This window comes from Sminthopsis crassicaudata, chromosome 1, assembly GCF_048593235.1.
Source record: "Sminthopsis crassicaudata isolate SCR6 chromosome 1, ASM4859323v1, whole genome shotgun sequence".
NCBI classification, from domain to species: domain Eukaryota; kingdom Metazoa; phylum Chordata; class Mammalia; order Dasyuromorphia; family Dasyuridae; genus Sminthopsis; species Sminthopsis crassicaudata.
Genome location: NC_133617.1, coordinates 359,577,073 through 359,592,644, shown reverse-complemented (window position 1 = coordinate 359,592,644; position 15,572 = coordinate 359,577,073). Strand labels below are relative to the sequence as shown.

Below are 15,572 nucleotides of genomic sequence, written 5' to 3'. Positions count from 1 at the left end.
TCATTTAAAAATTAAATGGTATGGCATAATTAGGGTGGACAATTTTGATCTAAGAGAAGAATTAAGAAAATGTATTCTTCTCTTTGCATAGGTGAAATTCTATTGAAATTAAGTATTGCATATATTCTGTTAGTTTATAACTTGATTGGTTTTGTTTAATTGTTGCCTTATTTTTTCCTTTTTCTTTCCTAATAAGTTGTGTTTCTTTGGTTAAGGCAATATGGAGGAATATATTCATAAAGGAAGCTTGAGTACAAATAAAAGATATGTAGAAAAAAATTAAAAAATAATAAAATTTCTCAGGAGATTTTGACCAATCATTGTCTTTCTTGCCTAATGCAATATATTTCAAAGTCACTATTTTTTCATTTACCTCTATATTACTATAAAGATTTTTCCTTGCTTCTAAAATGATGATGATGTTAATCTCAACCAAAATGAAGTAATTTTGATTTGCTTTGTTGCCTTCTGTGACAAAATTTCCTGGAACTACTGATCATAGATACATTTTTTTTTAAAAAATAAAACTTCCAGTCTTCCTCTCATTAGTTTATCACTATACTAAAATCTTGAGATCTTGAAAACTAAAATGTTCTTGGATACGTATTAGAGAAAGTATATTTCCTGTATTAAAAATGAAGTCTGTAAAGCCTTCTCTGGTGCACTTAGGGCCAGCCACTCACTACCAATTGATCTGTAAATTCAGTTTAAGAACCAGATAAAACATAGAAGCAAGAACAATTAGTAGAAGATAAACACAAAAGCATATACTGATCAGCAGGATAGTGTCATCACTTCTTAAGATCACTAAAACCTGAACTAGGTGAGGATTGCTACTGACATGAAGTATATAGTTTATGTGTGTGTATGTATGTGTGATGTATAAATGAATGTAGTTCTGTGTGCTGTTATTTAGCTATATTGTGTAAAATGGGGAAAATCAAAAAGACAATATTACTGTTTACGTGGAAGGAATGATGAGAATGAGAAAATCATATTTAAAAAAATAAGATTTACTTAATTCATTTTATTTCTCTTTTCTCAGCCAACAAGTATGACTTTTAGACTGAAAAAAAAAATTGTTAGTTGTGATTTAATAATGAAAATAAATAAGAAGATTTTAAGAAAGCCAGATGAACTACATCTAAGGGTATTGAAAAGCCAATGGTCAGATGGGGTTATGAAGCTGTCATCAGTGATCTTTGAAAGATAATGAAGAATGGAAGAAATATGACAGAATCTGAGGATGAATGTATTCTCAATTTCCACTCCCCATCCCCCAAAAAAGCCCCCCAAAACCAAGAAATGTAGGCTTCAAACTATAGGCCAATAGGTTTGTCAAGGATTCCTGGCAACATTCTAGAACTTATTGTTAAAGGGATAGCTAGTGAATATCTAGAAAAACAAGCAACTAACACAAATTACCAGGACTGCATCAAAAATATATTAGTATTATTATTAAAATTATATTAACATGATAGTATTAACTCATTTCTTTTTTTAACATCAGGATTACTAAACTAATACACCAGAAAAACTTCTGGTATATTGTTTACCTATATGTTAGGAGGATATTTTACAAAGTTTCACTTTTGTGGCACATATGAAAAGATGAGAGCTGGGGCAGCTAGGTGGCGCAGTGGATAGAGCACCAGCCTTGAATTCAGGAGGCCTCTAGTTCAAATCTGGTCTCAGACACTTAACACTTCCTAGCTGTGTGACCCTGGGCAAAGTCACTTAACCCCAGCCTCAGGGAAAAAAAGAAAAAAAAAAGGAAAAAAAAAAAAAAAAAAAAAAGATGAGAGCTAAATACTAGCTAATTGTGTTAATACCTCATTAGTTAAAGGCTAGAAACTAAAGAATAGACATAAATTTTCTGAGTCAAACTATAGAAAGGTCTCTGTTAGACTGCTCTAGGGATCTATGATTGGTCTACTTTGACATTTTATTTAATGTCTTAGTTAATGTTCTCTTTCATTTAAACCCTGTGACATGCACTCATTATTTCAGCTCATTGCCGCTCCACTTTGGACTCTCTGGACTTTTCTTCCAAGGCCAGAAGAAGGCTTCTCACCTTGGGAGATCCTTGAATCCTGATAGTCCCTTCATCTGATGAATGAATTCTTTCCTGAATCTCCATTTTGAAGAAGTGTTCACACAAGCCATGCTCCCTCCAAATTTCATTCAATTCATGATTCCTCAGATGACTTTGTTGCCCTTGATTCCAATGTTTATATATGTCCCCCTCTTTCCTTGTAGATCTTCAGTATCCTTTTATACATTTTCTTCTCCTATATGCTATTATACTACATGCTGTTTGCAACAAAGGATCATTTTGTTTCTTTTTGGGTTTATATCTTTATATGATCTATTTAGCACATTTCCTGATATTTATTAAAAGTTTAATAAATGCTTCTTGACTTGATTCCCTAATTACCTTCTAGCTAGAAACCTGTTACTGAATACTTATACTTACTTGCTTATACTTATACTTATTCCTAATTCCAGTATCTCCACATCTTATTCAGTTCTTGGCTGACAATAAAGTGATGTTGATCTGGGAGAGTATGAATCAGTCTATATCCCCGTGATTTTATTATTCCTGTAAACTGCCAAACTTAAACATTTCTCTCTGGTGCTATTGCCATATTATTTCTCCTATTAAAATATAAAGCAGGAACATGTCTTAGGTTTTGCATTTTCTATCTCCAGACTTAGGACAATACTCTGTACATAGTAATCACTTTATACACTTTTTAAAATTAGTTCATTCAGTCATTACCATGATATTATGGCATTAAATAGAGATGATTCTGAGAGTTTCACAATGAAAGTGAGAAGAAATGCCTTTTCAAAATATATATAGGTTGTTGATTCCATTATGTATCTATTTCAGTCTCACTGGAAAACTATTCCTTTTTTTGCTCTTAGGAATTCTTGTACCCCTCTTCACTATAAAATTTAAGTCCAATGAAGTCAAGAGATATTTAATTTTAAACTTTGTATTACAACATAGTAGATATTTAATACAAACTTATTAATTTGAATTAAACCGATATTAATCAATTCCATACAAATTGATAGTCTCTTCTGTTGAAGATTATGAAGCTAATAAACCTCTTGAATTTGGTTGTTCAGAATTGCAACAAGTGTAAAGATGATCCATAGTCTACCCTAAGTCCATCACTTATCACAAGAACCCTCAACAGGGGTGGGAGGATACCACCATGTTGCCCAAGTGGGAGTGAAGGGGCTCAGAATGGAAACAGAATAGATTTAGTATTCTGTGCAATAAACAGTTACATTGGAGCTGTAAGTGGTGGCTATACTTCCAATCGAGAAGCCTCAAAACAGCCTCAAATCAACTATTAAACAAATTTGATGACCCTCGTGATGATGCCAATTGATTATCCCTAAATGTATAAACTTTCAATTAGTTGTTGGTAGGCTTGAAATTGTCATGGTTAATGTACAGGGGAACAAAAATAATCTTCTAGTCATATAATTTTCAAAGCATTTTAACATGCATTTTTATCAATTGGTCCTCAAAATAGTCTTGTGATTTATGATAAGGTAGTATTTTTTTTCCTATTTGACAGGAAAAGAAACTAAAGCCTAGACTATCAAGTTTAATTAATTAGAGATGGAAGGAAAGAAACAAATATTTATAAATACCTACTGTATTCCATGCCTTTTGCTAAGTAGTTAAAATTATGTCTGAGATAGCACAAGTTCATATATAAGTAAGGTAGTTAGACTCAGAATTCAATTCAATGAACATTTGTTAGATGCCTACTATTTGCCAGATTCAAAACTCATAAAATGCTTTAAGAAATTATGCATTTGTTATACATGTATGATATTAGGAATAAAAAGAAATAATAAGAAAGTAAATTGTTGTACTATTTTGATGTGAAATTTTAAAATACATAAATTCCCATATTTCGTTGTTCTTTCCCAAATGACATTTCCTTCCAAAATTCAGACTTTCTGTATACTCCTGTTAAATTTTGCCAAAATACTTACCCTGTGGTTATCTAACCCTGAGGGATCATTGAAACACCTGATTAATGTATTATTTTCCATTCCAGTCACTTTCTCTGATAGCATCTGTGAAAAAAAATCAGGACAGAGTTCCAAAAGATAAATATCAGCATTCATATTGTTTGAGAGAAATAGAAGTCATGCATTTGGGTGGGAGGGTGTGTCTACTTTCACACAATGATAACTTTATATTGGTTGCAAATTCCTATTCTAAAAATGAAGAATAATATCACAGAGAATGAAATTTCCTCTCCACATACATACATTTTTTGCTGACCTCCTGAAAAACATTATATAGCAAAATCTCCAAATGCCATAGTGGACACTTTTTCATTCTTCTGCTAAAGCCTCTCAATATACTTTATTCTCTTTAAAGGGTATGTTTTTGGCAAGGGGGTGGAGGGTAGAAAAGGGCAGAAAATTATTCCTTGGTAGGAAAATAGATTGTAGTTTGAAGAATGTATACCCAGCAATGTACAGATTCTCTGAAGGCAAACAGCCATAGCTTTTTAGAAAATTATCTTTCCTTAACATGTTAATAAACTTCTCTAGAAGAGGAGCTGCTTTGTCTCTTTAGTGGTTTAATTTCCTTTAATCATCTTTGATGGAGCAGCTTATGCACATAATTACTCCAGGTATTTTTTAAGTGGAGATTGAATTACTTTTATACTACAACCAAATGTAAAGAAAAAATAAAATAAAAATTTTCAAAACTTCATTTTTGCCGTCATTGTGCTTTCCTACCTCCTGTTTGGAAAGGAAACTTCTCATTTTAATTCTGTTTAAACTACACTTGCAAATGTGCAGTAAAACATAGATTTTAAACACTTAGGTAGAATGGAAAGACGTTGTTGAGCGGAGCAAAGTAGTATTCATTATCTAACCAAAAGAAAAGATCTCTGGAAAGGGAAAAACATTCTCAAATGGCAAGACTTTGAAGAATCTACTGGTTATTTTTTCCACTCCAATGATTTTAGACGTCCCCACCAAATTGAAATACCATTTTCTGAACAATAATGTAATACATTTTTGACATCACAAAAGAATGCTTTTAAAGCATAAAAAATGCATTTCCCTTATGTAATCAAAAACAAAAACTCTATAAATTATAATGCAACGAACAGTTCAATTCTTCTATTGAATATATTGGAGCAGTATGTGCTGATTAAGCTCTTAGTCATTTATGTTAAATGTCTAATGAAAGCTTTTTGAATCTGGTTTAACCCATATTAAATGCCCTAGTGGTGGCCCTCGAATTAAAAGAGAAGAAGAAAATTAATCCTATTCTTTGTTCCCTTTATACATTTTAATAAATTATGCTGCATCCTCCTAATGCATTTATGTCTCAGAGAAAATGCCAAATGGTTTGATCCTTTCAACAAAAAGGCAAGGAACAAATTTGCACATTAAAATGTAAAGCGATTCAACAATTCAAGCATAGTGTTTTCCAGAAGATGATGTGTTTTCTATGTTTCTTAATAACTTTGCATGGTGATTTCTGCTTTATATGTAAGTAGGCTTTTCTGAAAGTTTGCAAAGATGTCCCTCATCTCCCCCTTTGTCACCTTCCCCAGTACTGTGAAAGTCTAAGGAGTATCTTATACATTCATACATTAATAGATTCAGCTTCTTTAACATAATGATTTGCAAGTTGATAGGGGCATTTGTTAGGAAAAATAAGGATCTTGGGATTCAATGCACACCCTTTGTGATAAAGCCCTTTTACTTAGGGAAAAGGGAGGAGGAGAGGAAAGACTATAGAATCTCATTAGAAATATCCCAGGGGAGAGTCAGGCTTGCTGTCAGGAAGGAAAGACAGTCCTGGTAGGGTTGACAGGTGACAAGAGCTAACCTAGTTTCATTTGGGATGGTATACTAAGCATTCAAAAATACACCTTGGACTACAATAACCCATCTTAAAAGCCTTTTCCTCCTTTTTTTTTTTTTTTTTTCTTTTTTTTCTTTCTTTTTTTGTTTGTTTGTTTGGCTTGTTTTCTTTTTCTTTTAGGAGTAAAATAATGCATGTGACTCTTGGTGTCTATGAAAATAGTAACATTTTCTCTAATCAAGAAACAGTTTTGAACTAAGCCTATGATATTTGCCAACTCAAAAGTTGAAATAGTTGTTGTGAGCTTCAGTTCCCATTGCTAAGTTTGCCATTGACGCCTAGGAAGGAATCTTTCTTAATTGATAGCTAGCTGAATGTTCTGTAGAGGGATGATGCATCACAGATTTAAGAATCATGGTAGAAAGCATAAATTAGGTTAGAAGATACTAACTTAGGAATCATATGGCCTAGTCAGGAGGTTCAGGTCAATAATAAGTTGTGTGGCTGTTGGAAAATTGGCCTTGCTGAGTCTCATTCTCCTCACTTGTTAAACTTAATGACCTTCAAGCTGCCCGCCTTTGCTTCCCTCAAAACAACTCTGAGAGGTAAATTTTTTAAGTTTCCAAGTATCAGTTATATTTTATGAGTAGTTGAAGTGTAAGTCACAGACATTGAAACAAAGGTTGGATCCAACATTCAGACTAAATCTTGCGACTTCAACTGTTTTCAATCTATATGATATTATTTCCAAAAGTTAAAATAAAACAAAACAAAAAACTCCTCATCAAAAAAAATACACACACACACACACACACACACATATATATATATATATATATATATATATATATATATATATATATATATATATATCCTTGATCATTTTTGTGTTTTCTAAAGCCTTCATTCTATGCATTTAGTAAACTGCTTTTAAAGACATGTGAATTGTCCACTCAAGAAGTATTTGAGAAGTAGATGGACTATCCATCATAGCAGAAATCTTTTCTTAATCATCACCATCATCCTAAATACTCATCATCTCTAATGATTTTAGTGAGGCTATAGATAAATTTACATATTTTCATTCAATTATCAGAAGAAAAATTAGTTTTATTCATCTGCTCAATTTTCACAGAATATTAAATATAAAATAATTGCAGAATAGTACTAGTCCTCAGGTTCTTTCTATAAGAATCTTAAGAGTAACAAAAAGAAAAGATGAAAGGATGAGATAAATGATAAAAATATTATTTTATATAATTTTATACTAAAAGCTATTTTATTTATATCATTTTACTTAATGATTATTAAATAATGATCTTGTGAGGTAAGTGGTTTAATATTATTATACTGATTATAACAACAAGAAAGCTAAGGCTTAGGCAGATTAAGGGTTTTGTCCAGCATCAACAGATACTGGAAATAGGATTTATATTCTAATCTTCCTATCACTTGGCTTACTAGGAAATCAAGACATCAAGCTTTAGATTTTGCAAGTAAGTAGCTCTAAAACAATGAGTTATGGTAGATAAGAAAGGTAGAAGATATCTCAGAAAATTCATCACTACTATGCTGGACTGAATCATGATAATGACACTATTATATTAAGTGGTTGGTTAGTTCTAGATCCCTCCCCCCATAGCCAGCTTCAACTTTTACACTAATACCAAACCTTCCAGGATAGCTTGTAGTCATATTATCAAACACACTACACACACACACACCCCTTCATTATATAGCATTAAAATAATAAGGAGCTTTCTGCAAGTATTTGAAAAAGAATCATGGAAAATAAAACAATAAACACAAAAGAATCCCCATGGATTGGTATTAAGCCCTTTATTCGACCAGTTTTGTTATTGGTCTATGTATGAGTCCAGCTATAATGTTATGGTCCAGATATTCCTTAAATACTTTAGTACTTCTGAAGTTTAGGCACTATCTGAAATAATGTAATTTCTATATTTCAAAGTAACCTTTAATTTCATGTAATCATCTTAATATCTTTAGCACCTTTAAGCTGATACAATTATGATGATTCAATAAAAGTTTCTGATTAGATGGAAGACTCACTAGTTAGAAGAAGAAAAACACTCAAAAAGTGAGGTCAATGATTCATTGACTCAAAAATATCAAGGAGATTAACATGGGTGATATCACCAGGGGCACCTTAGAAAAAGATTAAAATATAATCACTTTGAAAACTGAATAGGAATGTTAGTCCTACTTTCCTAGGGTTGTGTCCTGTTATGCAACTCAAATATCCTAAGGATTTAAATTCTTGGCAAACTTGCAAATGTGGTACAGTTTTACTTTCTTCATCCTGAATAGACTTTTCTGGAAAAAATTAGGAAACATTCTACCACGAACAACATTTTCTACTAGTCCATGTTTTCTGATTCCATAGCTTCACTAGTGATATAGCAGATGATCTATACATTTTTTTAATCTGAAAACTTTACATAAACAAAAGTTCAGTAGCTCTGTGGCTTCCATATGAGAGTTCAAGCAATCCAGAAGGGGCTATTAAAATGATTGACCTATCTGAAGGACATGACCAAAAAAATAAAAAATAAAAAAACAAAAAAAACAAACAAGATGGATAGCATTCTATAAGAAGTCATTAAGAAAAACTGCCCCGACATTATAGAATTAGAGGAGAAATATTCATTGACAGAGTCCATTCATCACCCCTGGAAAGAGATCCCATAAGGAAAAACCCCAAGGAACATTGTTGTGAAACTCCAAAATTATAATCTCAAGGAAAAAATATTTCAAGCTGCCAGAAAAAAAACAACTCATATATCAAGGATCTACAGTCAGAATTGCATAGGATCTGGCAGCTTCTACAGTAAAGCATTGGAGGGCCTGGAATACCATATTCTGGAAAGCAAACCCAATTTCTAATTTTTTGCCCTAAAAAGAGAGCTGAAATAAATACTTTCATTATATATGTTATATATATATATATATATATATTTCCTTTAAAAAATTCTTTTGGGAGGGGCGGAGCCAAGATGGCGGAGAAGAAACACACTACTCAGTGAACGTCCTCACTCCCTCACAACCAATTAGATAAATTAAGTCTCAAAATTAGCTCAGGACTGATAGATACCACAAGGACTGGAAGCACGACTTACCAGCTGAAGAGAATCTGGAGTTTCAACAGGAAAGGTCAGTTCTCAGGGGAGGAATAAGAAACACCAGCACAGACGGTGGGGTAGGGGCACACTGCGCCCATTGCGCTGGGAGGGGCTCTGGGATCAGAGAAGCCACTGAGGTAAAGGAATCTGGCACAGGCTGTTAGCTCTTCTCTGCTAATTATTTAGCAGTTCGGAAGAGAAAGCCAAAATATTTTAAAACTCAGATTAGATTTTCCCCAGACCTTGGAGGTGACTCAGCAGAACTCTTGGCACCAGGGGGTGTGGCCTCAGCTACCACCTGAGAATAGTTAAGAGATTGACAAGTGGGTGGATACGGCCCAAGGCAACACACACTGCCTAGCTTAGCTGGAGGGAGTGGAACTCAGCTCCAGGAAGTCCCAGAGAAGCGGAACCTTTGAACTAGGGACCACGGTTTCTGGCAGACACTTCCAGTTTGAGCGCAGGGGCTTCTCATGTCACCTGCTGCAGACATCCACTCCCCACCCTGACACATAGGCTGAGCTTCTTGCTGTCTTCACTATTCTACGCCCTCAAAGCACAGCAGTGCTAATCACCTCAGAGGCACTTCCAGGGAGGGGGTGGGGAACTCTCTCCCAGAGCTCTCTCTTAGCGCGGGCGCAGGGGCCGCTGCATCCATCCGGTCTGGGAGGAAGCTGGTAAAGAAGTAAACAATTTCCTACCCCAGGGACAGACCCCAAAACATTTTTTAAGTATGAGCAAAAAAGCTAGAAAAACTATAGATTCCTTCTATACAGAGAAAGAGCGGGTACCCAACCCCGAGGAAGTTAACAGCAAAGATTCAGAAGATAACAACCTAAAGGGGAACGATTCCTGCCCCCCATCACATAACTCTCTCCTAGAAGAAGCTCTTAAGAAATTGAGGGAGATCGAAGAAAAATGGGGCAAGGAAAGGGAAGTTATGATAGAGAATAACAACGTCCTGAAATTGGAGTTGGAAAAAATAAAGAATTCACAGGAGATGCAGGGAAACAAAATTAGTGAATTAGAAAAGGTTAAAAAAACACAGGAAAGTAGGATTTCTGAATTGGAAAAGATAAAAAAGTCTCAAGAAAATAGAATTTCTGAATTGGAAAAAGAAAATAATTCTCAAAAAAAAAAAATTAGGGAAATGGAAAAAAATTCAATAGAGCAAAATAATTCATTTAAAAACGAAATTGGGCATTTACAAAAAGAACTAAAAACTGTGAAAGAAGAAAATAACTCCTTAAAAGTCAGGATGGAACAAATAGAAATGAATGATTCACAGAGAACCCAAGAATCAGTCAAACAAAACAAAAAAAATGAGAAGCTGGAGAACAACGTCAAATACTTACTGGGAAAATCTATAGACCTGGAAAATAGATCTAGGAGAGATAATCTGCGGATTATTGGACTTCCCGAAAACTATGACCAAAAAAAGAGCCTAGATTCTATTTTACAGGAAATTATCAAAGAGAACTGTCCAGAGATAATAGAAACAGAAGGGAAAGTAGATGTGGAAAGAATTCATCGAACTCCTTCTGAAATAGACCCTAAAAAAAGAACACCACGGAATATTGTGGCTAAGCTGCAGAATTACCACACAAAGGAGAAAATCCTGCAAGCAGCTAGAAAAAAACAATTTAAATACCAAGGTGCCACAATAAGGGTCACCCAAGATCTGGCTGCCTCCACATTAAAAGATAGAAGGGCCTGGAACCTGATATTCCGTAAGGCAAAAGATCAAGGACTGCAACCAAGAATGAACTACCCAGCTAAGTTTAGCATCTTTTTCCACGGAAGAAGATGGTCATTCAATGAAACAGAGGAATTCTATATGTTTCTAAGAAAAAAACCAGACTTAAACAAAAAATTTGATCTACATCCACAAGACTGAAGAGAAACAGAAAAAGGTACACAGAACCCTTGAGAACTGTAACTCTGTTGTGGGTATATAAAAAATACTCAAGGATAATTTGATTTTACTGATATAAAAGAAAAAAAGGGGGGTGTAGTAAAGGGAAGGAGGTCGGTTCAGAAAAAGGGGAAGGAGTGATAAAAAGAGGGAAACTACATCCCAGGAAGAGACATAGAAAATACACCATATCTGAGGGAACTTAGTGAGGGGGAGAATCATTGTGTGAATCTTACTCTCATCAGAAGAGGCTCAAAGAGTAAATAATTAACATATTTGTTTTTCAGAGAATTTTCTCTCACCTCATTAAAAGGGGGGAGAGGAAAAGGGAAAAGGAAAAGGGGAATAAGTGAAGGGACTTGGAGGGAGGGGGGAGGGATCCTAAAAAAAAAAAAAAAAAAAAGAGGGAGGGTTGCGCGTCACAAGGGGGGTCTGTAAATTAAATATCGGGGAGGGGGATCAGGGGGGTCAAGGGAAAAAAGCATAATCTGGGGATAATACGATGGCAGGAAATACAGAATTAGTAATTTTAACTGTAAATGTAAATGGGATGAACGATCCCATCAAACGGAGACGGATAGTAGATTGGATCAAAAAGCAGAACCCTACAATATGTTGCCTACAGGAAACACACTTAAAGCAGGGAGATACATACAGAGTAAAGGTAAAAGGTTGGAACAGAGCCTATTATGCTTCAGGTAAAGCCAAAAAAGCAGGGGTAGCTATCCTTATCTCAGATCAAGCAAAAGCAGAAGTAGATCTCGTTAAAAAAGATAAGGAAGGAAACTATATCCTGCTGAAAGGTAGCATAAATAATGAAGCCATATCAATACTAAACATATATGCACCAAGTGGTATAGCATCTAACTTTCTAAAGGAAAAGTTAAGAGAACTGCAAGAAGAAATAGACAGTAAAACTATAATAGTGGGAGATCTCAACCTTGCACTCTCAGATTTAGACAAATCAAACCACAAAACAAACAAGAAAGAAATTAAAAAAGTAAATAGAACATTAGAAAAACTAGGTATGATAGACCTTTGGAGAAAACTGAATGGCAATAGGAAGGAATATACTTTCTTCTCAGCAGTTCATGGATCCTATACAAAAATTGACCATATACTAGGACATAAAGATCTCAAAATTAAATGTAGGAAGGCAGAAATAATAAATGCCTTCTTCTCAGATCACAATGCAATAAAAGCTACATTCAGTAAAAAGTTAGGGGTAAATAGACCAAAAAGTAATTGGAAACTGAATAATCTCATCTTAAAGAATGACTGGGTGAAAGAGCAAATTATAGAAACAATTAACAATTTCACCCAAGATAATGATAATGATGAGACATCATATCAAAATCTTTGGGATGCAGCTAAAGCGGTAATAAGGGGAAATTTTATATCTTTAGAGGCTTATTTGAAGAAAATTGAGAAAGAGAAGATTAACGAATTGGGCTTACAACTTAAAAGGCTAGAAAAAGACCAAATTATAAACCCCCAACCAAAAATTAAACTCGAAATACAAAAATTAAAAGGAGAAATCAATAAAATTGAAAGTAAAAAAACTATTGAATTAATAAATAAAACCAAGAGTTGGTTTTATGAAAAAGCCAATAAAATAGATAAACCTTTGGTAAATTTGATCAAAAAAAAGAAAGAGGAAAATCAAATTGATAGTCTTACAAATGAAAAGGGGGATCTTTCCACCAATGAAGAGGAAATTAGAGAAATAATAAGGAGTTACTTTGCCCAACTTTATGCCAATAAATTTGATAACTTAAGTGAAATGGATGACTTCCTCCAAAAATATAGGCTCCCTAGATTAACAGAGGAGGAGATAAATTGCTTAAATAGTCCCATTTCAGAAAAAGAAATAGAACAAGCTATTAATCAACTCCCCAGGAAAAAATCCCCAGGGCCAGATGGATTCACATGTGAATTCTACCAAACATTTAAAGAACAATTAGCCCCAATGTTATATAAATTATTTGAAAAAATAGGGGATGAAGGAGTCCTACCAAATTCCTTTTATGACACAGACATGGTACTGATACCTAAACCTGGTAGATCGAAAACTGAGAAAGAAAATTATAGACCAATCTCCTTAATGAATATTGATGCTAAAATCTTAAATAAGATATTAGCAAAAAGACTTCAGAAAATCATCTCCAAGATAATACACTATGATCAAGTAGGATTTATTCCAGGAATGCAGGGCTGGTTTAATATTAGGAAAACTATTAATATAATTGACCATATTAATAATCAAATTAATAAGAACCATATGATCATCTCAATAGATGCAGAAAAAGCATTTGACAAAATCCAACATCCATTCCTACTAAAAACTCTTGAGAGTATAGGAATAAATGGATTATTCCTTAGAATAATCAGGAGTATATATTTAAGACCGTCAGTAAGCATAATATGCAATAGAAATAAACTGCAACCTTTCCCAGTAAGATCAGGAGTGAAACAAGGTTGCCCACTATCACCATTACTATTCAATATAGTACTAGAAACGCTAGCCTCGGCAATAAGAGCCGAGAAAGAGATTCAAGGAATTAGAGTAGGAAATGAGGAAATTAAACTATCACTTTTTGCAGATGACATGATGGTATACTTAGAGAACCCCAAAGACTCTGCTAAAAAGCTACTAGAAATAATTCAAAATTTCAGCAAAGTGGCAGGATACAAAATAAATCCACATAAATCCTCGGCATTTTTATATATCACTAACAAAATGCAACAGCAAGAGATACAAAGAGAAATTCCATTCCAAACAAATGTGGATAGTATAAAATATTTGGGAATCCATCTACCAAAGAAAAGTCAGGAATTATATGAGAAAAATTACAAAACACTTGCCACAAAAATAAAATCAGATTTAAATAATTGGAAAGACATTCAGTGCTCTTGGATAGGCCGAGCGAATATAATAAAGATGACAATACTCCCCAAACTAATCTATTTATTTAGTGCTATACCAATCAGACTCCCAAGAAACTATTTTAATGACCTAGAAAAAATAACAACAAAATTCATATGGAAGAATAAAAGGTCAAGAATTGCAAGGGAACTAATGAAAAAAAACTCAGAGGAAGGTGGTCTAAGTGTACCTGATCTAAAGCTATATTATATAGCAGCAGTCACCAAAACCATTTGGTATTGGCTAAGAAATAGACCGGTAGATCAGTGGAACAGATTAGATACAAAGGACAAAAAAGGGTACATCTATAGCAATCTAATCTTTGACAAACCCAAAGATTCCAACATTAGGGATAAAAATTCATTATTCGGAAAAAACTGTTGGGAAAACTGGAAATTAGTATGGCAGAAATTAGATATGGATCCACACTTAACACCATATACCAAGATAAGATCAAAATGGGTCCATGATTTAGGCATAAAGAGGGAGATAATAAATAGATTAGAGGAACAGAGGATAATCTACCTCTCAGACTTGTGGAGGAGGAAGGAATTTATGACCAGAGGAGAACTAGAGATCATTATTGATCACAAAATAGAAGATTTTGATTACATCAAACTAAAAAGTTTCTGTACAAATAATACTAATGCAAACAAGATTAGAAGGGAAGTAACAAATTGGGAAAATATTTTTAAAAACAAAGGTTCTGACAAAGGTCTCATTTCCAAAATATATAGAGAACTGACCATAATTTATAAGAAACCAAACCATTCTCCAATTGATAAATGGTCAAAGGATATGAACAGACAATTCTCAGAGGAAGAAATTGAAACTATATCCACTCACATGAAAGAGTGTTCCAAATCACTACTGATCAGAGAAATGCAAATTAAGACCACTCTGAGATACCACTACACACCTGTCAGATTGGCTAAGATGACAGGAACAAATAATGACAAATGTTGGAGGGGATGTGGGGAAATTGGGACACTAATACATTGCTGGTGGAGTTGTGAAAGAATCCAGCCATTCTGGAGAGCAATCTGGAATTATGCCCAAAAAGTTATCAAACTGTGCATACCCTTTGACCCAGCAGCGCTACTACTGGGATTATATCCCAAAGAAATACTAAAGAGCGGAAAGAGACATATATGTGCCAAAATGTTTGTGGCAGCTCTTTTTGTTGTAGCTAGAAACTGGAAGATGAATGGATGTCCATCAGTTGGAGAATGGTTGGGTAAATTGTGGTATATGAAAGTTATGGAATATTATTGCTCAGTAAGAAATGACCAGCAGGAGGAATACAGAGAGGGTTGGAGAGACTTAAATCAACTGATGCTGAGTGAAATGAGCAGAACCAGAAGATCACTGTACACTTCAACAACAATACTGTATGAGGATGTATTCTGATGGAAGTGGAAATCTTCAACATAAAGAAGATCCAACTCACTTCCAGTTGATCAATGATGGACAGAGGTAGATACACCCAGAGAAGAAACACTGGGAGGGGAATGTAAATTGTTAGCACTAATATCTGTCTGCCCAGGTTGCATGTACCTTCGGATTCTAATGTTTATTGTGCAACAAGAAAATGATATTCACACACATGTATTGTACTTAGACTATATTGTAACACATGTAAAATGTATGGTATTGCCTGTCGTCGGGGGGAGGGAATAAGGGAGGGGGGGTAATTTGGAAAAATGAATACAAGGG

The 15,572-nt window shown here is 34.2% G+C and overlaps 1 long non-coding RNA gene across 2 annotated transcripts in view; it reads right to left on the bottom strand.

Moving 5' to 3' along the window:
* Positions 1 to 15,572, bottom strand: part of LOC141554269 (uncharacterized) — a 45,430-nt gene that overhangs the window by 7,325 nt on the left and 22,533 nt on the right. For both annotated transcript variants that reach the window (XR_012485813.1, XR_012485815.1), the window contains exon 2: positions 4,027 to 4,110. This is a non-coding gene — a long non-coding RNA (uncharacterized LOC141554269). The remainder of the gene's footprint in view (positions 1 to 4,026; positions 4,111 to 15,572) is intronic.